Source organism: Lissotriton vulgaris, chromosome 4_1 (assembly GCF_964263255.1).
Source record: "Lissotriton vulgaris chromosome 4_1, aLisVul1.2, whole genome shotgun sequence".
Taxonomy (NCBI): Eukaryota; Metazoa; Chordata; class Amphibia; order Caudata; family Salamandridae; genus Lissotriton; species Lissotriton vulgaris.
The window spans coordinates 378,522,711-378,549,680 of NC_141691.1; positions in this window are offsets into that span (position 1 = coordinate 378,522,711).

Below are 26,970 nucleotides of genomic sequence, written 5' to 3' on the forward strand. Positions count from 1 at the left end.
AAAAACGGTGATGGATCAAGCCCTGATCTTTGGACTGGGTAAGAGTGGTCTGCTTAATTCAGACACTCTGTTCATCACCACCCCCTTTTCTGAATCAGTGGAGTCCGGTGGCGTGGCTGAAGGCGATGTCCTTGCTGGATGAGAAGACGGGGTCGAGTGTGTGTCCAGCGTAGTGTTTGGGGGTGGTCACCAGCTGCTTGAGTCCCAGGTTGGCAAAGTTGTCCAGCAGGGTGGTGGTGTTGCGGTTGTTGTTGTTCTCCAGGTGGAAGTTGAGGTCCCCTAGGAGGATGTAGTCAGCGGAGCAGAGGGCGTGTGGGCTGATGAAGTCGGCGATGTCTTCGCTTAATTGTGTGCGTTGTCCCGGGGGTCTGTAGATGAGGGTGCCTCTGAGGGTGGTCTTGGGGTTGATGTGGACCTGAAAGTGCAGGTGCTCGGCGGTTGCGAGGGTGTCATCGGTGTTGGTCGTGATGCGGATGGTGTTCCTGTGGACGATGGCGATGCCTCCTCCGGTGTGGTTGATGCGGTCCTTTCGGATGATCTTGTATCCGTCTGGGATGGCGATGGCGATGTCGGGCGCTGAAGAGGCGTTCATCCACGTTTCCGTGAGGAAGGCGACGTCTGGTGAAGTAGTGTCGAGCAGGTTCCAGAGTTCGACGGCGTGTCTGTGGACGGAGCGGGTGTTGAGCAGGATGCACTTTAGGTGGCTGCTGCTGTTGCTCGTCGAGGTCTTGGGCAGTGCTGGAGTGGTGCAGGTCCGTATGCAGGTGAACTTGCAGGCGTTGCAGCAGAAGGGTCCGTGGGTGCGTCTCGGGGTGGCACGGTAGCACCCCGGGGTTCTTCCGGCGTTGAGTGCGTAGAGTTCGGTGGCGTCGTAGGTCCGGCGGGTGGGCTGGGGTCTGCGGGAACCAGGGGTCCTGGCACTGGCCGCGGTCCAGGCGCGGACGGGCGCAGACGGGCTTACCTTTGGCGCACCTTCGGCGCTCAGTCGGCGCTCCCGCTGTGCGCGTCCGCTGCGCGGTCGCTGAGGGGGCGTCATAAGTAGGAGCCGTGAGGGAGGGTCGGCCGGGAGGCGGGAGGACCAATGGGAGAGGAGGGGAGGCGGAGCTACAGGTCAGCGGCGGCGGGAAAGCGGCGGGAAGCACGGAGGTGACCGGGGCAGCGGGGCCGGAGAGGAGCGGGGGCAGAGGCGGCAGGCAGCGGGCAGAAGGCGAGCCCGAGGAAGATGCGGAGGGCAGCGGCGTGGAGGAGGTGAGCGGAGATCTCGGCAATCAGGGAGCGGCCAGGCATCAGCTGAGTCAGCAGGCAGGCAGGCGAGCGGCAGAGCAGCGTGGAGGGAGCGACCGCCTGCGAGGGCACAGGGGTCACCCTGTAATCACAACTCTTGTCAGGGTGAACTGTTAAACTCCCTAAATTAACCTGAGTTCAACGTCCTGGTAGATATGGCATAGAGCAGGCTAGCTTAACTTAGGGCAATAAGTAAAGCATTTATGTAATACCAAATTTTTAGTAAAGCCAAAATGCTAAAATATAAAAACCTCAACGTGAATTAGAAAACTTGAGTACATTTCAATAAACAATATGACACTAGAACACACAAATCTAATAAATGGAACTGGGGATATGTATTTTGAGATTGTATGTATGTATAGCACCAAAAACTGCAAAGTGCCAATGGTAATCAATGGTAGTAGTAGGCTGGTACCTACGTGAGATCCCATCCATGATAAAGCCCTGGTTGGACACAACATGTGGATTTGTCCCAGTAAAAGTGTGGCAGTCAAAAAGTTTGAAACATTTTCAAAGTTCCAACACACAAAGGGACTTTGCAAGTTTTCCTAAAACATTTTTTACGTTTTATTGAGGATTAAACAACCATATGAGTACACTTCTAAGGCCAGAGGAGCGCAGGAAAGGGCACTTAGAGACTTTAAGAGTATCAGAAAGAGACTAAAGGCAAAGTACAGTCCAGGTCTAGTTACCAGTGATCAGCTGGGAACTTTAGGAAAAAGCCCTCTTGAAACCTGCTGTGTCTCTGTAGCCACAGAGGGGGTCAGCCAACAGACTCTTTGAGTTCACCTTTTTGGCCCGGGAACCTAGGAGACCAGGTCCAGTCCTTCAGGGCTCCTTTTAGGTCACAGACTGCAGGTTCAGTCCTCTTCTTTTCTTGTGTTGGTCCAGAAAGTGTTCTCTGGATGGTATATTGTGGTGCTACATTGATGTCTGACAGCAGCTAGTGGGTGCCGGGGACTCCTGTGCATTCCCTCACCAGTAAGTTAAAGGTTCCCAGGGCAACCCTTCCCACATTTTCAGTCATTCCTGATGCCTTTCTACAAATAGGCTCAAAAGGCCTGTGCCAGGGCATTATCAAGTTAGTGAAAGTCATCAGCCACAATAAACTTTGGCTCTGAGGGGTGGGGTTAGTGTGTGGTAGAGTCATAGGAAAATCATCAGTGTCCTCCCACATGTAACACTATAATCCAGTTTGAATCAGGCCCTTGGCCCACAACAAACGAGGAGACAGAAGTCTGTTGAAACAGGGTCCCTCTGTGACCAAATAGGAAATTCACAATAATTGTTCTCTTGTCCTGTCCTTGTCCTGTTTGATCCCTTTCATAGTTAAAAAGTGTTATATGTGCTTCAAACAGGATTTGACACTGTTGTACCAGCAGGATAACCACGTAAGACAACTGAAAGGGTCTTGACTCAAAAACTCAGCAAGGCTGAGCCAACTTTAACTAAAGAAACGACACAATTGCCAGTGCTGAGATCCTTATTTTCAAATTCTTATTCAAAGAAATGGTTATCATGAACATAACATGGAAACCTGCTTTATAAATTGCAACATCTCATTTTTAATTGCTTCTTTTTCAAATATTATTCAATTTTTCAATTTTTTACCACATATTTGTTTTGTGCATGGAAATACAAACAAACTATATACATTTATATACAACAGTGCAAGATAAAGATAAATATAACAACAAATTACACACGCTCTCAAATTCAAACACTCTTGGCCATACATTCACCCCACTACTCACATATACTAGTCCCGGTGTCAATAAACCTGTACAAAAAGCAAAAAATGACTCCTGTTTTTTGGACAATTTATAGTTCCTTGTAAAGTTCAAAGAAAAAGAAACACTCCTCGTGCTGTTTCTAATTACAATTGTGAATTGAGTGTTTTTCAAAAATGACCCGAGACCGGGTCGGTCGACGCGTTTCAAACGCCGTAATTGCCAGGGTTCTCCTCAGAACCAATATTAACTAAAAAGAAAGAAAGCATAGTTTTAGAATTCTGATCTATACTAAGAGACTTATGCCACCCCTATCCACTATCTTACTCCCCTCAGCCTACCTCAATTCTTGGGTCAAGGCTCCAAACCGAAAGGTCAATAACTTGTATTCCAATGCAGAGAAGAGGGAGGAGCTAGAGAGAGAGACACACATATGTACACTGTTTTATGAACACAGAAAGTGCAACTCACATTGAATCATCAAACGCTCATTGCATACACTATGAGTGGGCTTACCCGTGAATTCCGCAAGTTAAATGAACACTTGTTTCATCTTCCTTTTGTCAACAGTCACACTGATTTAGAGCCATGTCGTTCGCGCTACGTTTGGATCCGACGCTGTTAAGGGAAGAGAAACAGCGCGTGTTACCGCTCGTGTTCGGCTCGTCACTAGGGCTGAGGGTTCTAAGCTAAACTGTGCCTAGCGTTCTTACCGCTAATGCTCGCAGTGACACTTCTCAGAGTCAAATCGCTCTGGCTCCTTCAGTCGCTCCTACTCCTTCAATCGCCCGTATGTTGAAGTGGGAAGCGCACTCACTTCCTGTAGGCGCGGCTCCAACCGTTTGAATTGTGGGAATTGTAGTCTTGTCCATACCATGTTTGCTACGCAATGGTGCTTAGAATTCAATTGAAACGTGTGTTAAGTGTTTATGAATTTGGTTTGTATATTTCAGAAATCTCGTTCAGCCCCTTAACCGCTGTATTAAATTTCATTATTAACAGCGCTTCTCGCTGACTAAGTCGAGCATCCTGATCCCCTCCTCTTGGATCCTTCTCGATTTTAGATAAAACTGTCCATTTTAATTTCGTTTTATCATGATTTTTGGCCACCCAATGGTTCACTAGCAGGGCATTTTCCACTTCTCTACGAATTCTTGACTTATGCTGCGTTAATCGTCGTCTCGCTTCCTGAGTTGTTTTCCCTATGTATAACATGGGACAGGGACAGACTATAGCATACACCACGTTCCTTGTCTTACAGTTAGTAAAGGTTTCGTGTTTCCAATTGATGTTATCAAAGGAAAAGACTGTATTTTCAATTGTTTCGTCACAACATGTGCAGGTGCCACATTTATGGTGTCCTGATGTTGGGGGGAAACCGAATAGGCTTCTCAAAGTGGGGGCTTTTTCAATTGGCAGAGCTGCTCTAACAATGTGGTTTGCCACACTTTTCTCCTTTTTGTACGCGAATAAAGGGGGTGATGCCAAGTCCTCGTGTAAATCTTTGAGTAAATGCCAATTCGATGTTATTCGTTTTCTGTGTTGGTTTGCCACTGGGCAAAAAGTGGAAACACATACCAATCTTTTTAGGTCAGATTTAACTTTCCTCTCCAACAACGTTTCACGTGGCGTCCACCAGGCTCTTTTAATAACAGATAACAGACAACTATAGGTCACGCTTGATGTTGTCTCGCTTTATACCCAGATCCCTCAAGAACAGGCTCTTGAAACGCTGGCAATATTTCTATAAACAAGACAAAGACCAATGAGAGTACCTACTGAGTTTATTCTGGAATTGGCAACATTTGCTTTGCAAAAAAACTTTTTTACCTTCGACTCTAAATTCTTTTACCAGATAAAGGGAGTAGCGATGGGATGTCCATTTGCCCCTGAATTGGCCGTCATTTTTATGGGATTATACGAAGAAAAATTATTGTATAAGGATAACTCTTACATTGATTGCATATCTAACTATATGCAATATATAGATGATGTGTTTCTTATCTGGACTGGAGGACGTGAAGACCTTGACAATTTTGTGGGCTGGCTGAATTCACGAACAAATGATATCAAATTCAGCTGTACGGCATCAAATAAATCCATCACATTTTTAGATGTCAAAGTTGAGCCACATGAAGGAGGCCTATGTACCACCCTATTCCGCAAAACGACGGATCGAAATAAAGCCTTACACTTTTCGAGTAATCATCCACGGAGTCTGAGACAGAATCTACCGTTCGGACCATTTCTAAGGATTCGTAGGAATTGCTTAAGAAAAGAGGATTATTTTGAACATGCAAACCAACTCAAGGAGCGGCTTCTCCTAAGAGGATACCCGAAAAAACTTCTAAAAAACTCTCTTAAAAGAGCCTGGTGGACGCCATGTGAAACGTTGTATGAGAGGAAAAATAAATCTGACCTAAAAAGATTGGTATGTGTTTCCACTTTTTGCCCAGTGGCAAACCAACACAGAAAACTAATAACATCGAATTGGCATTTACTCAAAGATTTACACGAGGACTTCGCATCACCCCCTTTATTCGCGTACAAAAAGGAGAAAAGTGTGGCAAACAACATTGTTAGAGTAGCTCTGCCAACTGAAAAAGCCCCCACTTTGAGAAGCCTATTCGGTTTCCCCCCAACATCAGGACACCATAAATGTGGCACCTGCACATGTTGTGACGAAACAATTGAAAATACAGTCTTTTCCTTTGATAACATCAATTGGAAACACGAAACCTTTACTAACTGTAAGACAAGGAACGTGGTGTATGCTATAGTCTGCCCCTGTCCCATGTTATACATAGGGAAAACAACTCAGGAAGCGAGACAACGAATAATGCAGCATAAGTCAAGAATTTGCAGAGAAGTGGAAAATGCCCCGCTAGTGAACCATTGGGTGGCCAAAAATCATGATAAAACTAAATTAAAATGGACAGTTTTATCTAAAATTGAGAAGGATCCACGAGGAGGGGATCTGGATGCATCACTTAGTCAGCGAGAAGCGCTGTTAATAATGAAATTTAATACAGGGGCTGAACGAGATTTCTGAAATATACAAACCAAATTCATAAACACGTAACACACGTTTCAATTGAATTCTAAGCACCATTGCGTAGCAAACATGGTATGGACAAGACTACAATTCCCACAATTCAAACGGGTGGAGCCGCGCCTACAGGAAGTGAGTGCGCTTCCCACTTCAACATTCGGGCGATTGAAGGAGTAGGAGCGACTGAAGGAGCCAGAGCAATTTGACTGTGAGGAGTGTCACTGCGAGCATTAGTGGTAAGAACGCTAGGCACAGTTTAGCTAAGAACCCTCAGCCCTAGTGACGAGCCGAACACGAGCGGTAACACGCGCTGTTTCTCTTCCCTTAACAGCGTCGGATCCAAATGTAGCGCGAACGACATGGCTCTAAATCAGTGTGACTGTTGACAAAAGGAAGATGAAACAAGTGTGCATTTAACTTGCGGAATTCACGGGTAAGCCCACTCATAGTGTATGCAATGAGCGTTTGATGATTCAATGTGAGTTGCACTTTCTGTGTTCATAAAACAGTGTACATATGTGTCTCTCTCTCTAGCTCCTCCCTCTTCTCTGCATTGGAATACAAGTTATTGACCTTTCGGTTTGAAACCTTGACCCAAGAATTGAGGTAGGCTGAGGGGATTAAGATAGTAGATAGGGGTGGCATAAGTCTCTTAGTATAGATCAGAATTCTAAAACGATGCTTTCTTTCTTTTTAGTTAATATTGGTCCTGGGGAGAACCCTGGCAATTACGGGGTTTGACACGCGTCAACCGACCCGGTCCCGGGTCATTTTTGAAAAACACTCAATTCACAATTGTAATTAGAAACAGCACGAGGAGTGTTTCTTTTTCTTTGAACTTTACAAGGAACTATAAATTGTCCAAAAAACAGGAGTCAATTTTTGCTTTTTGTACAGGTTTATTGACACCGGGACTAGTATGTGTGAGTAGTGGGGTGAATGTATGGCCAAGAGTGTTTGAATTTGAGAGCTTGTGTAATTTGTTATATATATTTATCTTTATCTTGCACTGTTGTATATAAATGTATATAGTTTGTTTGTATTTCCATGCACAAAACAAATATGTGGTAAAAAATTGAAAAATTGAATAATATTTGAAAAAGAAGCAATTAAAAATGAGATGTTGCAATTTATAAAGCAGGTTTCCATGTTATGTTCATGATAACCATTTCTTTGAATAAGAATTTGAAAATAAGGATCTCAGCACTGGCAATTGTGTTGTTGTTTCTTTAGTTAAAGTTGGCTCAGCCTTGCTGAGTTTTTGAGTCAAGACCCTTTCAGTTGTCTTACTTGTGAGCGGGCTTTGTGCTCGCGAGGTCCTGTTGGGCAGAGGATTAGCTGCCACAGGGTTGAACCGTTGGAGGAAGGGTTGTCCCACTGTGGGGATAAAGGTGTTTGGTGTTAATGTGTTTGTTTAAAACTGTATTTCTTTTCTTTTTGCGTGTGTATTAAGTTATTCACAGTTTGTCCAGTTGTGGTATGGCTGAGAAAGATACGCTTGCGTACAGTGAGGAGCACATTCAAAATTTGATAAGAGAGCCCCCCGTGTTTGCATCTGCAACCCTTAGCCTTACGGCTAATACCCAAAACGAGTCAGAGAAACTCATTCGACTACGTAAAAAACAAATTAGGACAGACCTCCACGGTCACTTTCTATTACAACATTTGCGATCAGGCACTATCCCTACAGGACTTCAAATCCGTAATATCCCTGTAGTTTTCACAGACGACCCTGATAACAAAAAAGGATTCAGTGGGATAGAAACAAAATGCAGCAGAGATCTTATGGTGCTAACCATTGAGACAGCACATAGGATCTCGGTAAAAGAACTGGAGGAAATCGCAAATCTGGAAAGAGAAATCCAAGACAACCAATTGATCACGGACGCCAAAGGACTACTAGAAAAAGTCGAAAAAGAAATCGTGGAATTTAAAGACTTTACAGTTGCACAAAAAAACAATAAATTTGATCTTGACAAGAAAAACTTTTCTTTGGAGTCCGTTTATCCGTATTTGAATAAAGATTTTTACATGCGCTCTGACTCTCGGAGATTCTTACAAGATAACCAAGGCCGGTCACGCCGGAAATTTGTGACTTTTTCTGACACATCATCATCTTCGGGTAGCGAAACAGGCACCACGACCAGACCCTATCAGAATAGACAGGGTAACCAACAAGAACAACATCAACCACAGCAACAAAACCAGACGCCTTTTTTAGGGCGAGGCCAGCAGAGAGGGAGAGGACAGACACGTTTCGTTCAGCCATGGGAAATGAGGACCCAACGTCAGTTCTACAAGAGTTAAATCAGTTACCTATTTTCAATCTCTCTGAACGGATTCTGACAGCAGCAGAAACATCGATACTGACTAAAGGGCTCAGTTTTGTTCCATCTAGACCCACGGATTTCGTCAAAATTAAATTAGAAACACTTGAGTTCTGTCGGAAGATCCGGTTAAAAACATTTTTTATGGAAACTATAGAGGACCATCAGTTAGAAGTGACTGGACTAAGGAAGAAATCAATTTTTTGCACAGCAGGATCAAAAATTCCGAAAGAAGTGATAACGTTTGAACGCACTGTTTTATCTGGTATATCTGCATTTGAAAAAAAGAGGAATTACGTAAAGTACAATCTTGCCAAAGCAGAAAAGGACGCGTTATTCACTCTAAAGAATGATAAAATAGTTGTCATTAAGCAAGCGGACAAAGGTGGAGCAGTGGTTGTTTGGGATATCAATGGATACAAAACAGAGGTTCATCGGCAATTAAATGACATCACTTGCTACAGACGTATTGGTAAAAATCTGACTAATGAACTACAAAATCAACTTTTTGACATCATCCAAAAAGGTTTTGACCAAGGCTTTGTAGGCCCAAAAGAATTGGCATTTTTACAAAATAGAAATCCTAGAACCCCTGTGTTCTATGTTTTGCTCAAAATTCATAAAAACGAAATCAACCCACCGGGCCGCCCCATAGTTTCGGGCTGCGAGTCCTTAATTGAACCCGGGCTAAATATATTGATTTCTTTCTAAAACCCTTCATTGAGACAATTCCAGCACATCTCAAAGATACCACAGCGTTTTTACATAAAACAGCGACAATACAGTTCGATGATAACAGACAACTATTGGTCACGCTTGATGTTGTCTCGCTTTATTCCCAGATCCCTCAAGAACAGGCTCTTGAAACACTGGCAATATTTCTGGAAACAAGACAAAGACCAATGAGAGTACCCACTGAGTTTATTCTGGAATTGGCAACATTTGCTTTGCAAAAAAACTTTTTTACCTTCGACTCTGAATTCTTTTACCAGGGAGTAGCGATGGGATGTCCATTTGCCCCTGAATTGGCCGTCATGTTTATGGGATTATACGAAGAAAAATTCTTGTATAAGGATAACCCTTACATTGATTGCATATCTAACTATATGCGATATATAGATGATGTGTTTCTTATCTGGACTGGAGGACGTGAAGACCTTGACAATTTTGTGGGCTGGCTGAACTCACGAACAAATGATATCAAATTCAGCTGTACGGCATCAAATAAATCCATCACATTTTTGGATGTCAAAGTTGAGCCACATGAAGGAGGCCTATGTACCACCCTATTCCGCAAAACGACGGATCGAAATAAAGCCTTACACTTTTCGAGTAATCATCCACGGAGTCTGAGACAGAATCTACCGTTCGGACAATTTCTAAGGATTCGTAGGAATTGCTCAAGAAAAGAGGATTATTTTGAACATGCAAACCAACTCAAGGAGCGGCTTCTCCTAAGAGGATACCTGAAAAAACTTCTAAAAAACTCTCTTAAAAGAGCCTGGTGGACGCCACGTGAAACGTTGTTGGAGAGGAAAGTTAAATCTGACCTAAAAAGATTGGTATGTGTTTCCACTTTTTGCCCAGTGGCAAACCAACACAGAAAACTAATAACATCGAATTGGCATTTACTCAAAGATTTACACAAGGACTTCGCATCACCCCCTTTATTCGCGTACAAAAAGGAGAAAAGTGTGGCAAACCACATTGTTAGAGCAGCTCTGTCAATTGAAAAAGCCCCCACTTTGAGAAGCCTATTCGGTTTCCCCCCAACATCAAGGACACCATAAATGTGGCACCTGCACATGTTGTGACGAAACAATTGAAAATACAGTCTTTTCCTTTGATAACATCAATTGGAAACACGAAACCTTTACTAACTGTAAGACAAGGAACGTGGTGTATGCTATAGTCTGCCCCTGTCCCATGTTATACATAGGGAAAACAACTCAGGAAGCGAGACAACGAATAACGCAGCATAAGTCAAGAATTCGCAGAGAAGTGGAAAATGCCCCGCTAGTGAACCATTGGGTGGTCAAAAATCATGATAAAACTAAATTAAAATGGACAGTTTTATCTAAAATCGAGAAGGATCCACGAGGAGGGGATCTGGATGCACGACTTAGTCAGTGAGAAGCGCTGTTAATAATGAAATTTATTACAGCGGTTAAGGGGCTGAACGAGATTTCTGAAATATACAAACCAAATTCATAAACACTTAACACACGTTTCAATTGAATTCTAAGCACCATTGCGTAGCAAACATGGTATGGACAAGACTACAATTCCCACAATTCAAACGGGTGGAGCCGCGCCTACAGCAAGTGAGTGCTCTTCCCACTTCATCATTCGGGCGATTGAAGGAGTAGGAGCGACTGAAGGAGCCAGAGCGATTTGACTGTGAGGAGTGTCACTGCGAGCATTAGCGGTAAGAACGCTAGGCACAGTTTAGCTTAGAACCCTCAGCCCTAGTGACGAGCCGAACACGAGCGGTAACACGCGCTGTTTCTCTTCCCTTAACAGCGTCGGATCCAAACGTAGCGCGAACGACATGGCTCTAAATCAGTGTGACTGTTGACAAAAGGAAGATGAAACAAGTGTGTATTTAACTTGCGGAATTTACGGGTAAGCCCACTCATAGTGTATGCAATGAGCGTTTGATGATTCAATGTGAGTTGCACTTTCTGTGTTCATAAAACAGTGTACATATGTGTCTCTCTCTCTAGCTCCTCCCTCTTCTCTGCATTGGAATACAAGTTATTGGCCTTTCGGTTTGGAGCCTTGACCCAAGAATTGAGGTAGGCTGAGGGGAGTAAGATAGTGGATAGGGGTGGCATAAGTCTCTTAGTATAGATCAGAATTCTAAAACGATGCTTTCTTTCTTTTTAGTTAATATTGGTCCTGAGGAGAACCCTGGCAATTACGGGGTTTGAAACTCGTCGACCGACCCGGTCCCGGGTCATTTTTGAAAAATAATATTTGAAAAAGAAGCAATTAAAAATGAGATTTTGCAATTTATAAAGCAGGTTTCCATGTTATGTTCATGATAACCATTTCTTTGAATAAGAATTTGAAAATAATGATCTCAGCACTGGCAATTGTGTCGTTTATTTAGCAGGATAACCACAGCCTCCACACTGAATAGTCTGCTGAACTCAGAGAAGTCAGCCCTGTCCATTCAGGTTGACCGATCAATCAACCTGACATATTTTGTAGCTCTTAGAAGGAATTTCACGCCTCATTACGGCGAAGGCACTCAAGAATTTAATCAGATTAGCTTCCAGGAGCTTAAGGCAGGGTAAAGGTAATTTTCTAAAAGTGATGTTTCCTTAATATTTATTAGAAATCTAACTTCACAATTGTTCTAGCTTTTTATTAAAAATAGTGGATTCATTATTTTTCTAACTGGTCCCATTCCTGAGATACAGCATTAAAATTGTAATCTGTACTGTTGTTTTCTACATAAAACAGTTTTGGCTGCCTCAGTGAAAATAACGTTTTGGACTTTGTACAGTAAGTACATGGTAATATTGTAATAATCAATTTTCTACATGTCCTACTTTTAAATATCATGCATCCTGGCTTGTGGACTACAGCACTTTTGATAGGGATGACTAAATAATAATTATAAGGGGTGCTTTACCTGTCATAGGGGGTTCATTTGACAGGTCGTACTGCAAACTTTACACTGCAGCAGTCGGGCTACTCAGCACTTTGGCTATGTTTGCACCTATTGTGCTATCCAATGCATTGGATAGCACAATAGGTGCTAGAGTCCACAAGTAACTGTAGTGAGAAAGCCTTCATGTAGCTGATATTCCCTCCTAAAAGAAGAAGCAATTATGCCCTCAATTGTTGTGATTAATGGTTGTTGATTACAATGCTAACAAACTGATATTGTGTGCCTGTTAAAAGTATGTATTTAATTGTTGTGGCAATGCTTTTCGCAATGCATGTTTTTCCAGTCGAGCATTTACTAAAGACATCTGGTTCTTGTTCGTTGAAACGTGTATTAAATAACACGTTTCTGAGCGCTTCCAACAGCTCATACCTACGCGTGACTGAACGCGTGATCGGAGCCCATTTAAATTTAGTCATTTATTTATTTGAGATTTGTATAACAGCGCACAGCCAACCCATGAGGTTTCCCGGCGCTGACAGCGAACAACAAAGCGAAAAGGAACTATTGGCTGAAAAGCCAAGTTTCTATAGATCTGCGAAAAGACAGAAGGTCAGACTGTAGGCGGAGGGGCAATGGAAGCGAATTCCACAGAGAAGGGCCACGATAAGAGAAAGAGCGCCCTCCCATGCGGGATAGTTTGACTCTGGGGACCTGAAATTTCTCTTGGAAAGAGGATCTAAGAATGCGGGAGGGGGGCATAGGGGATGGCAAGCTGTTGTACATAGTCGGGAGCCTTTGCATGCTTAATGCGGAACATGTACGTAAGGGCTTTAAACTTGACACGCTTTTCCACTGAAAGCCAGTGGAGAGACGCAGAGACAGTTTTAGGAACTCGGCAGAGTAGTCGCGCAGCATTTAAACCCCCACCCATGCTTCTCCCAGTGCTTTGCTTTAAGTCTAAAGCGACCCTTACCTGTCTCCGTGTTCTCCGAGTCTCCCATCCAGATCTCCAACAGGAGGCATCCGGCTGACATCTCCGGTTGCCCGGCTTTCTTCTGTTGGTTCCGGTGACCTCCCCTCGGCACAGGACTTCCGCCTGGAATCACTGCATTCTGTTTTCTGCGGAAGAAAGAAAAGACAAGACAAAACGTCAACAACATCTTTACCTAGCAATCCAGCATAACCTTGCGGTAATGTTTATTTCCCTTTCCCTGCACGATACTGGTAAGACAAACAACTTTTCTCTTTGATGTTTTTGAAAAACCCCTAAAAAGACTTATTGAGCTCTTTTAACCAAGACGCGTGTGTACTTGTAAAGACGTTTATTTTAACGCTCAAGTGCATTCTTCAAAGACTTCATTTTTACCAAGGTTCTCAAGGACGTTTGTTTAACGCTTGAGTGTTTACGAAGACTTACATTGAAAGCAAGTTTTTCACTATATGAAGAACGATCTGCAATGATTATTTTATGTGTACCTGAATAGGAAACTCTGCAGATTAAAAAGACAATTTAAAAAGGACATCAGAGGATTATAAAAAAAGGCTGATGCAAGCCAATAATTCTTTTTACAGGAATAAGCAGAAAACCTGTGAAATGCTCAGTAAGGCATATTGCTGTTTCTTTGTATTTTTTATTATCATTTTAGAACCCCATTTGGAGCCTGAGGCTGGTGCACGTAAGGTATAGAAATTTCCTTTGGTAAATTATAATTGTGACCTACAGAATATCTTGCCATATAATGGAGTGTTGTTTGTATTTCTTTCTTGAAAGGTCAGGTCAGGAAGATATGTGAAAAATGCGCACAATGAGTACATAATTAGAAGTGCAAAAATCACAGTCAACTTAGCAGGGTATGTTCATTAGTAAAAACATTAGCACATTGTTATGAGATAATTATTTATTTAATCAAGAAGGACACAACTGTATTCATTTTTATTGTTCTTCAATGATAATATCCACTACATTGACCAAGACAAGCACCAGCAATCCTAGAATAGTCCCCCTGCTCCCCGAGAGGCATTCACTTGAAGCATTCCTGACACCGAAAGGCAGTGTTTTGTCTTTTTCTCTCTCTTCCATTCTCCCTTCTCTTGGGGTCAGTTGGGAACAGTAGGTTAATCACAATCTTGCTGGTTCTGATTGGTTTCCAGGGGAGTAGGAGATCAGCTGCATCAAGAAAGGAACAAAACAGAGTTCAGGTGAGGGTCTTCGTGACAGCCATTTAAAACATATTAAAAACATTTGAAAACAGTTGAAACATCAATAAATATATACAATTGCATACAGTGCATTATTAGACAATTGAAGCCACCTGTAAATCAGAATTGTGCAAAGATGACTACTTGTACTGGGCCTAGTATTTTGGCTCTTATTGCCTTGTCTATATATAGGATTTTAGAAACAGCTACAACCACAATCGAGTAGTGATCACTTTTGCATATTCTATAAGTCTCAAGTCATATTTATAAGCTAAGGTACCTGCCCAAGGGAACAGTCAATTTGCTTCTACGATTGACATGAATAGGGCTTAAAAATAGCAAGCGCTCATCGCTTTCCTGTACAGTTTTACACTAAAAGCAACATTCAGATCACTGGTTCAGCTTCCACCAATTAGTAGTAAAGGCAGCTACTGGGAGGGTCCCATAACTGAATTGGAGAAAGAGGGACCTGGCACACATCGGCTGGATAAAGTCCAAGACTTCCTCCACCTTGCTTGCAGATTTGTGGAGAATGAAAGCATTCGCTAGGCTACCTAGCATGGGTGAGTGATCTCTACTACTAATAACTTTCTCCTGGTTTTTAGGTCTCGCCTGAGACAGCGCATGTGCTGTTCTGATGAGACATTTAGTGAGTGGGCTTTAAAAAGCTTTTTATGTGGCCTAGAGTGTGCGGTTATGCGCACAGTTACGAGCAGAGGTGCCATCTGGCTTTCCTCTTTCAACATGGCTCATTAAGTGCATCGCTCACAGGCACCCTTACAGCCCACAATCGCGATCACTTTCACTTTGACGGCTGCGCTGCCGCGTCACTTTCACGGCCACGCGGCCAATGCTTGTTTTTAAAAAAAAAAAAATTGTGCGAGGCCGGCACACGCACGCACCATTCGCGTGCTTGTTTTCCATGTTATATTTCACATGAGTGCTCTCCATTCTCTGCTAACCATAATCTAGCACCTGCATAGTTCCACGCTATGCAGCCTTTGTCGATGGAATGACTCCCTGCGCGCATCCATTTCATATTGGTTTTGTACTTCACATTAGTATAAACACTACCGTATGTCACAGAAATAAACATCCTACAGGCCCATAGGAATGAATGGGAGATTGCATGAGCAATTTGCGGGTACCAGTAGGTGCTCGCAAATTGCTCATGCAATTTCAAGGGTGCAAGGGTGTCAAAATGACACCCTCTTGCACCCCTGATATTGGTCTCTGCACATATGTTGCACACACACATGCCCTAAGGGCACAACATGAAACTTTGAAAAATGCACAGAAGTGCATTTTTCAAAGTTTTTGCAAATTACCATGAAGTTCAACTTCATGGTAATTTGCTACTCCTATTAGCGAAATCGCTAACTTTTTAACTTTCATGCATTGCATTTAGGAATCTCAATTTGCGATTCCTTAAATGCAATCGTAATTTAAGGAATCCCAATTTACAGATTCCTTGAATTGCGTTTTGTGCATTTGGGATGATGCATCCCAAATGCAAAAATAAAGATGGTAAAGGGGCGGATTCTGAGAATCTGTCTGTTTGCGACCGGTATTTTGGTTTGATGCATGGGGCCAATAATTGGTCTTGAACATATTAATTTCGAGACCAAATTCTCCACAAAACTGGTTAAAACTTTAAATCAAGTTTTGCAGGCGCCTCATGGTTTTAGACAGCAACGTGTCGTCCGTGAGGAAGAATGCCAGTATTTTTTCTCATTGGCGCATCTTAATAGATAGGCAATACAGTTGTCAATGTATAGGAGGAAGAGGGTTGGGGCAAGTACACACCCTACCACACACCTTGGTTTATCGGAAAGGCCTCTGTTAGTTCTTTCTTCACACCACATCTTACTTTTGCGAAGCTCCCCTCATGAAGCACTTGAATCAAATGCAAAAGAACTGGGGGATTTCCATCCTCTGAAGCACCTCCCATAATCTCTCTCTAGGCACAAGGTTAAACACAGAGCAAAGTTCAATAAATGTCATGAATAGGTCCCCCTTGGTAAGGTACACCACTCCACATTTCCCACATTGTTTATTTGCTTGACTTAAAGTTATGATGCTGTGTGTAAAGCACACTGATGCTCTTGCGCCTTGCACATGCTACGAAAACAAACACAGTTTTCCCAAGCACAATGAAACTGGACCTGATCATACCGACCATAATGCATAGCCTTTAAAATCGCTTGAGACTTTGGCTGCAACAGCAGCCTAGCTTCTTCCCTTAGTCTCAGTTGTTCCTTTATTCAGACAAGAGGTATGCCTGCTTCCTCATGCCATGACTAGTTTTCCTTTTTTAGATTGAGCCTAGGAAGTGGATGTGCTGTGTTATTGAGACATGCTATGTTCCATCTGTGGGGTTATAGCCCACCCATTGGCCTTTTATTCATTCCTCTGATTCTCATTCAAAAATGCTTGCTTGATAGTGGTTAATCCTTCCTCTTTGTCCCTCCTTTATGTGCCTGGTTTCCCCTTCACAGAGCTTTGCCCAATTACACTTAACATTGCACTTCTGTGTTGATGTGTTCCTTGACGAGACTATTATTTTCTTTGATTCCTGCTTGTGTCACTGTTTGCCCGTCTTTGGTGGTTTAGCTTCGAGGCCCATCACTTAATCTCTCCGTCCCATTCAAATATCCAGATGAAATGTCGAAGGCTTCAAAATGCAAATTTTTAAATCTCCACTTTTTGAATTTCTCTTTCTTCAAAGTGCGAGGATGTCCCCCAAAACCCTTCCCGCTTCACTGGTGGCTGCTTTACAAGCCTTGGTCACTAGACTATCATCGGCCCAACTTTGCAGCACAGTTAAGTGCAAGGCTTGGGCAACTCCTGTCTCTTTTTCTCTGATGCTTGTTTATATATTGCCAACTTGAGTGACCAGAAGGTGTTGCAGTGCTTCACATGAGTGCTAGTTACATTATTTTCACAATGTTAGGAGGGCAGCCTAATTTCCTTGTTCACATTGAACTTTCCAATTTGAATTGCATGTATATGTAATCACTCTTGTTTTCAAATACTTTCCATATTTCGTTTTTCAATTAATTTTCAGACGTTGGTGTCTTTTTCCATTAAGTTATTTTTATTAAGTATAAAATTCCATCACACTTAAAACAGACCCAGCCAACCTGTTTCATCCCTTATAGGGACTTCATCAGGACAATTTGATTTATCCTCCTTCTCAAAATTCTTTTCCATTCATTCCCACTTTTACATGTCTGGGCTCCTTTCTAGCAGCCTTTTGGCATGTGTGTCCTAGTCCTGTCAGATCAATTCCCAGTTACATTACACAATGTCAGATACATTTTTGGTCGCATTTTTATAGAGCGTGAACTTGACGGACCAAAAGGTATTGAAACGCTTTACAAAAGCGGCAGCTACATTACACAAGGTCAGGTTAATTTCTTTTCTTTTAGATATGCTGAGATTAAGTGAGGCCAATGGTGCCCCTGTTTATTCATTATTTCCCCTCTATCTGACCAATGGGAGCAGCATTTGTACCTCTCATCTTCTTCCATGTTGCAGCATGTCTGCCCCGCTGCCTCTTTAAGTTGTCCTCCTCCTCTCGGAGTTCTACTATCAAAGAGCATTCACTGCAGCTCCCTAGGGAACCGTGAGACATTTTTTATTACATAATGTGAACCGAGGGACCCAAAGGTGTTGGAATGCTTTGCATGAGCACCAGTTACAAGTCACACAATCAGATTATTTTTTGGGGGCATTTTTATAGAGCGCAAACTTGACTGACACAAAGGTATTGGAGCTCTTTACAAAAGCGCCAGTTACATTATACAAGGCCAGGAAATGTTTTGCTTTTAGGGCCGCGAAGATTAAGTGATGCCAACGCCATCCCTGTTTATTCATTGTTTCCCTTCATTTTGTTGTTGCTATGTCGAGTTCTCCTATACCCAGGTGACTGTGACAGGCAGCGCTGATAAACAATTGGTGCATGCAGTGTTTTGAATGGGAATCTCCGGAGAAGGGTGCCTAGTGAAAAGAGTCCTGGAGAGGAATGTTTGCCATTGGAAAGTACTTTACTGCTTTTTTTTATAGGCTGTTCCATACTCTGATGATGCAGTCACACACAGAATGTGCAGGGCTGTTGACTTGCATCGAGGCACTTGTCTTTCTGTCTGTGCGTTGAAAAGCCTGGGAATGTGTACATAAATGTTTCCTGAGGAAAGAATGTATTCCTGACTCACACTGCATGGCCCAGTGTGCAGTAATTATACAGTTCTTCAATCCCTGGTGGCACAGCATCCAGGATAATATGCTGCATGGATAAACACATATAAGGTCCAAAAGGTGAGACCAATTGGCTATGTCAATGTTTGTTTTCCCTTAATCTCTTGAACATCTTCCCTTCCTCTGTCTCAACCCAGGCGCTCCTCACACACATTTACCACCTGCTTATAAATCTTCAGAACATGCGATGTCATGCATATGTTTCCACAGTAGTCTTTGCATAGTTACTACCCATTCCAAGGGTTTTATCTCAGAATTGCAAGGTAATAGCAGGGTGTTACTGCATGGTAATGGCAATTATGAGCAGAATTTGCCCCTGCCTCTACTGCGCAACTCATAATCATGGGGCTAGATGTGAGCAACCCAGGGCCGGACTGGGCATTTATCTAATTGGGCATTTCCCAAGGGTCTGGAGCCACTGGAGTCCGGCTTCGAAATTCAATAGGCACTGTCTCTGTCTCCAGGCTGCCAGTGTTTAAGGCAGAAGACTCAGTGGAGGGGTGTAAACAAAGAGAAATAGAGAGATACATGGGGAGTCAGATGGAGAGAGTGGAGAGAACGAGAGAAAGAGAGAATGGAAAGTAAGGGAACAAAAAAACAACGTAAGGTTCCACTATTTGAGAGCAGATTCTAAAAGAGAAACTAGTGGAGCATACTGTTGCACAAGGTATGACTTTAGCTTAACTCTATAAGGTGTGCTTCCCCACCCACAGGTGACACGGGTGAACTCGGTTCAACATACTATTGGTGAATGTAAAAGACAGATTATTGTAGTCCCGCAAAGCACTATTCAATATGTAATTAACATAGAAGCATTTCTTTTGGATAACTGACAAATTCATAAAGGGATTGGGGGAAGTGTGGAAACAGCAACAACATTTTCTTTGTTATTTACTGAATCACACACACTGTACTAAGAAGAATGAACATGTTTAAGGTATAAGTATGTATTACTACATGGACAATCTGTTTCTCATTACATCTAAAACAACTACCCAGAATGTTATAAGAACAGCAAGAAGGCATGTTATGAATACTGAGCATAAAATAAACAATTCTAGCATTGTTAAATTATCATTTCAAATGTCATCTAGAATCTAACACACTAACGTCTACTTCTTTGCGCAATGGTAGGTAGAGCAACTTGAAGTCTAGAGTTTCTGAGGAAAAAGAGATGCACTGCATACCTTGTTGAGAGCAATGGTTGTCTTTGTCAGCGGAGACACGAAGACAGTGAAGAGCAAACACACACTGCGGTAGCAGACGGTCAATCTTCCTTCAGGACTCAACATTATCAGCTTCAGGTGAGATCTAGCATCTGCGAAGTGTACCGGCAGGAGGTGTGACCTTCTCTGGCAGAATCTTGGGCAATAATCTGGGCAAAGGACCTCTCCTGGCAAGTGGTCAAATTGTGGTCCTTATATACTAAAACTTATCATAAATTGGAATTTCTGACACAAGTTCAAGAATGTCTGACACAGATTGTGTGCATCAGGGTATGCATCCCAAGCATATAAGGTACAAGAACGTCAATTCAGACTATTTGGGTTATATATCCTTGTATATTCCTAATTACCCTTGACAATGTGGAAAGTAGACATTTGACCCAGGCTAATGTGGCATTGGTCTGTGTCATCAATGGAATGGCTTGATTGTTTCACAGTTCTTAGAAAGATAAAGTCATGCGACATCTGTGTCTAATAGTAGACACGATAACCATACTGCATGAATAGAGAAAGATGGTGACAGCCATTCTTAGAGATGAGGAAGATTACGTCCTCCATTAACCACATCCGTGCTAGTTGAATTCTCCTTTCTATGCTGAGATTTTAAAAAACCCATGCTCCATGACGAGCTGGGCTCGTCATCAGCGTGCGAGGAGGCTACACCATGACGAGCCCAGCTCGTCATGAGCCTGGAAGGGGCTAATCAAGATGAAGTTGAGCCTCTATATGAAGAAGTTGGGCCTTAGGGACTTAAATGTCAGTACTCCCCAGGAAAGAGAGCATGAGTGCTATATGCACTAACAAACTTTAACTCTCCTAAAAGCAGGCCACACAATTTAGAGACAAAACCAACCTCAAAAGTCTTCCAACAACATTCAAAGTTTGAGAATTGTGGCTTCTACGTTTGTGAAGACAGCATGTGTGGTTGGTTAATGACTTCCCCTGATGTGCTTGACAGTGCAGATAACTAGGGCCTTAATATTGTTGAAGCTGTTTTTGCTGGGTCCAGACCAGTTTTTATGTAATCTGATAGTAGCTATAGGGATTAGAATTGAGTAGACTAGGATTTGCAGTGCCGTTTTATTTGTAATACTTTACTTACTTGAAGAAGTATCTAGTTTGTAGCTTTTTAAAAGTTGTGGTGAAAATGTAACTCTTTTTTCGCCTTAAACAAGTATTGCTTCTTTGCAAGTTATATTGTAACTGCCCTTTTGATTCAATGTTTCATTTAAATGTTTATACTCTACTTAACCGTTTGGGTTTTAGCAGGTATTTTACCAAGGCGTGCTGTTATTGTTTAATCGATGAATCAGTCGATAATGATTTGAACTGAGGTATAGTCTAAAGCCCTTTGCTAAATCGAATAGGTTTAATTCAGGTCATAAGGCGTGGAGTCAATGCAAATTGCCTAATCCTAATTTGAAGATGTAACCAATGCTCAGTTCCAAAAATACGTCTTTCGAACTATTCATTTAGTGTTTGCACAAGGCAACCTTACAAGACTGAAGGAAAGGATAGGCAGGTTGCACAATCTGCAGTAAAATTCCTGTCTGCAAAAGTTCATAACGAAAGAAACGTGACGAGGAATGTAGCACAGGACACTAGAAAGCAACAGCCTGAAGACTAATAACTTCCTTATTGTGGAAAGTCCCCTCGTATAAATAAATGAATGTGGATAGTTTCTTGAAACACGCACTTCCTTCTTTCAGTTGGGCAAGGTATCGTTGAGCGAGGTATCATACTCCAGTCTTTATTGTCTACGTAATACAAAATAACGTTGTTCATTTGTTGCAACACAATTTCTAGGGGGAATAATCTATTGTAAATTCTGTTATGCATAATTAGGTGGCAACACAGTGCAATACCTTAGATACACTGCCGCACTTTAAATGGGTTCCCTCAACATGGTGACCTTTGTGTGAATGAATGCACTGCTCGCAGCATTTTAGCAAAGCAAGCAAGAAATTACTCTAGTTGAAGTCATTTGGTTCATATCCCACAAATCAGAGGCCTTTGACATCTCCTGGTATAGAGAAAGTGAGTGTAGGAGAGTGCATGTGTTTCCCAGCTATCTCGCTGGTGTGCTTCTCCCAAACCTACCAAAGCAGCAAACTAAAGCCGGCCACTCCTCCTTAAAAAAAAGCGCTTTTGCTCTAATTCTGCTTCTTTTTAAAAAAAAAATGTTTACAAATCCAAGTCAGATCAGTAAATAAAAAAAGCATTGGAAATGCAATAGGTCTCGCATTTGCTTGAGTTACACCAATTGGTGTTGTAAATGACTTACAGCCTGATTCATCAAGGTGAGTATTTGCTATTCCTTAATAGCGATTATTAAGGAATCGCTATTAAGGAATAGCAAAATGCTATTCACCAAGAAATCGCTAAATAAATTGTGATTTCTAATTATTCCTTAATTGCGATTAGCAAATTGCTAATCGCAATTAAGGAATATCTCCCCATTCATTCCTATGGGCTCAAAGGCCCATAGGAATGAATAGGAAGACATTTCAATGTGCGAATCGCAATTACCGATTCGCATATTGAAATTGCGATTTCAAGGGTGCAGGGGTGTCCAAAGGACACCCTGTAGCACCCCTGAAATGTATGCTACATTGGTGTTGCGCACACACATGTCCCAAGGACATGTGTGTGTGTAACATGAAACTTAGAAAAATGCATTTAAATGGATTTTTCTAAGTTTCCACTATTTACCACGAGGTTTGACCTCGCGGAAAATAGCAGGAAATTTTTGCGAATTCGCAATTTAAAAATGTTTCAAGAATAGCATTTAAGGAATCTCTAATAGAGTTTCCTTAAATGCTATTGCCCGCAAATATGCGAATTCTTAAATAGCGATTTTTGCTTTTGGGATGATGAATCCCAAATGCAAAAATACCGCTCGCAAAGGGCCAGATTCTCAGAATCTGGCCCTTTGCGACCGGATTTAACAATGATGAATCAGGCTGAATGTATTTTACCAATGTGTTATGGAGTGTATTTATGTGGTGTGTAGTGGAATTATGTGGTTGAATTTAAATTGTTAGTCGTGGGAATTGTGTACTCTGTTATTGTGTGGTGTGGAGTGGGTTTATAGGGTGGAATTATATGGCATGGTGTGTAGTGGAAATAGGTGGATAGTAGTTATGTGGTACTGAGTTTACTGGAATTATGTGGGGTGGAAGTGTGTGATATGGAGTGCAAGTGTGTGGAACTACATTTTGTCTTGCGAGTGGTACATAGTGGAGTTTAATTATGTGGTGTGCTGTTGAATTTTGTGCCATGATGTGGAATTATGTGGTATGGATTGGATGTATGTGTTTTGATGTTGAATTATGTGGTGTGGTTTGTAAATGTGTGGAGTTGAATGGTGTGGCATGGAACTGTGTGGATGGTTTTGCCTTTTTGGTGATGAAAAAAGCAAATAGGTAGTTGCTAAGCTCCAGATCTCTGTCTTTGGGTTTAAAAAAAAAAAGAAGAGCTAATGTCAGGACACATAACCAGATCCTTTATGGGGCTCCTTGTCATTATGTTCATTGGTAGGACATAGTAGCAGCAGAAGCAAAAGGTGCCACCTACTAGAGAAGAGAGGCTATTTCAAGAGTCACCACAGAAAGAGGGAGACAGATGGTCCCACCTACCAGAGGAGAGAAGCTATCACGAAGGCTGCCACAAAAAGGCTGGTTCCTGTGGAGATTCACAAGCAAAAGCACCAAAAGCCTGAATAAAGGACTGCAGCAAAATGGTATTACGTGCAAATCAAATGGCATCTACATGGAAGCCCTCTGCATGCCAAATTACACATTAAAGGCTAGTGGGGGGTGGGAGTCTGAGGTACAGCATGTGTCGAAAGCTGTAGAAATAAGGAACCTGTGCTACCAATGTTGGACTAGTTCTGTAGCAGCAAACTAGTGACTGGGGACGGTGGGAAGAGGCACTTGTAGATACCATTGCAATCACTAAACAAAAACTTGTCATGATGCCCGGGCATTAAATTATTAAGGTGAAGAAAATGTGCATCACACCGAACAACTGAAACTAAAGTCAAGAGGGCGGGACAACAGAAACGTAACAACAAGTGTATTCATTGACACTATTATTAAAACCAAGTTGACACACACTTGACAGTAGCAGGGCAGAAGGCTGTGTTACACATGCACAGCAGAAGGACATTTTAAGCAGGCGTGCTATGTTTCATGCAGGCTTCATATGGCCACGTTTTACACAGGCAGGGAAGAGGTACCTTTCACCCTCATGCGGCAGACACACATGTGGAGGATTGAGGTGGTGAGCATGTAGATGTGCCCGGCAAAACAAGGGGCTAAGTGGACGAAACTAGAGTAGGAGGACATAGGTAAAGTGTGTGGACATTGGTTGAGTTTAAGACAGTAGCAGAGTGTAGGGACATTGATCGACTGCAGACACTAGGAGAGTGTAGTGACAGTGACAGGTATTTCTTTTCAGTGGTAGTTTGTAGGGACAGGGTATGGTATAATATAGTGACCAATGTGAAGTTCAGGACAGTGATAGAGTGATTCATGAATCTCCCCGAGTGAATCACATCCGAACTCCTGCACAGTCTAGTCCCTTACATTTCAGCATTGCACATACAGTTCCTGCTTACTAGCACTCACAGTGTAACAAGCAGTGGCAATGCCAATAGGTCTGGTTTAATGGAATGTTGTATGGTAATGTGAACCATTGCAAGTAAATAGCATGGGAATTAATATGTATTTGTGTAGAAGGAAAAACAGTAGAATAATATTGGTGTAGGTTAAAAGGTAAGGTGATAGTTGCACTGTCAAACCACAACTAACCATCCATGTAGGTTAATGACTGCCGTCCTCCAAACTCTGCTGTTGCCAGTGAAAAACACAATAACTGCCTAGCTATCTAAGACACTTTTACAGCATTCCAATCTCATTTTTGTGCTCCTGAAAATTCTAACTCGGGCACCTGGATAAACAAAATGATCACAGCTTTTTGGAGAGCAAGCGCTTTTCCTGTGGAAGCACAAATCTTCTGCCCAATCAAAACATGTACTCCTGGCTCTCAGCAAGTGGGTGGATCCAAAGACTCTCTCTAGGGATGGCGGCATAATTGTCTGGCAACAGCTGCATTGCTGAGCCAGACCATAAAAATTAACCCAGCGGCGTATGCCCTAGTTTTTCAAAACAGAAGTACAGCGCTTTGTTTAAGTTTCTCTCTCCCTCTCACTTTTCCTCCGAAAGCCAACCTCCTCCATCCCCTCTAAGATTAAAACAAACCCCACCATATCTATGGAACTCTTGCCTTTTCTTAGCTACTTTAAAACGGATAATCCTGATCTTTCGAAGGAGTCTAGTGGTGCAATATTGTTGTCAAATCAGAAAGGCAGTGGCAGTCTTTGGTTGGAGCTATGCTATGATCAAGGCACACTTCATTTGACAGAGGTTTGTAAAGAAAAAGGCAGTAGGAAAGATGCATCTCTGCCTAAGAAGACTTCTTATCAGGACCAAATTGTCAAGACAGATGTCAGGGACAGGACTGGTGCCTTTTGTTTTACGAGAGATTAGATCAGGTTGAGGTGACAGGGCAGGAATGTTTGGGTGAACTTCTTACAGGAAAGGGAAATGGTGGCGCCTGTTTGCATATGCCCAGTGCTGCAAAGCAAAAGCAAACGCCAATGGATACCAAAGGCGAGACCTATTGGCTTTGCTAATGCTCGTTAGACTTTGTTTGCATTTCTTGAAATCCATCTCTTTTTCGAATGATCGCAGCGGGGGGCACCTTGATGTTCTATTTTTAAAAACCTTCGACTCTATACTTTAATTTATTAATTTAGCACTGTCGGGATCGTATCTTTTCACATTTCTGGGCGACTGAGGCAGTCTTCTGATTTATGTTTTGCTTTTATGTTATCTGGTGGAAACATATTATTGTTCGTTTGTTTGCAGCCTGTATCGCAGCTTGTCACGAGCCACGTCAGAAGTGACTTCATTCATCCTGCAATAAAAAGCGTCTCGCCCCGTCTATGCCTAGAAAACCGACAACACAGCTATTAAAGTAAGCGCGCTTATCAGCTGACAGGGAACCCGTTTTTCGACCATCACTTATCTCACAAGGTGAGAGAACATGATTGGAATCTCAGCTCGAGGCGACGCCACACGCCCCTGTTAGACGTGAGATTGCACAAGTCGGGCGTTCCCTGTTGAGAATGGATGTCTGCCAGAGATGGGCGGCTCCTACAGTCCCAGGTGTATAACCACGTCTCTGGTTGTCGACAACTCGCTACTAATTGCTTCCTTTTATAAACGCTTTCTTGACACAGTCTAGGAAATGTGACTACATAGAATGCATAGCTGTGCAAGTATTTTAATTCAAAATCGTGTTTGTATTTGATAAACTAACCTCATTTAATAAGTAGACTGACTCTACGTGAATCAAGAGTTCAGCTGCCAGACACCCTTATCAATGCCAACTTTAACGTAATCACATGTTCGGGGCAGCATCACTTTTTCCACTTCCATTGTTCCCCTTTGGACATTTTTCTCACGCCAAAACCAACAGCAAGGTATTTCCAGGCTTTAACCTTAGACCGAATGAAATTGTCTCTAACTGAAAAGTTTGAAACTTGGCATGAGGGTGGTTCAAAGCTGCCACTTATTCACAATGCAAATAACATGTTCGCGCAAGAAATCACTGTCCACACTTCTTCAAGGAGCAAGAAAGGCCACTTTAATTTAAGACAGGTGCATAATACATTTCTTGAACACATTCATTATTTATTTATTTCATCAAATTCCAATCTACACTGTAAGCCTAAACTCCCTACCTAACAGAACCCGAAACTAACTCTTGACTAATACCCCCAGAATTACCCAACGAGCTACCCTTCAGGATGGCCAACCCGCTCCAGGCTGCCCACCCCACTAGCAAAAACCGCCTCCTACAAGAACAAAGACACCTGTCCTAACAGTGGCAAGGCCCAAAGACCAGAGCAGCGCCTAGAGCACCGCAAAGTAAAACCTAACTAAAGGAAGAAGGGGAGGGTGGGTGGGGCAAAAAGAACCTCCCTTCCCCTGCCTCCCGCTACGCACTTCCCAACCGCCAGCCTGACTTCCCTTTATGACCTCCCCTAATCACCCCCACCTGTTCCCCGATCCCTCGCGCGAATGCACCCAGGGAAAGACCAGCTCGCGCCTGGCTCTCCCTGGGTCCCCCTCGCGCAAGAAATCACTGTCCACACTTCTTCAAGGAGCAAGAAAGGCCACTTTAATTTAAGACAGGT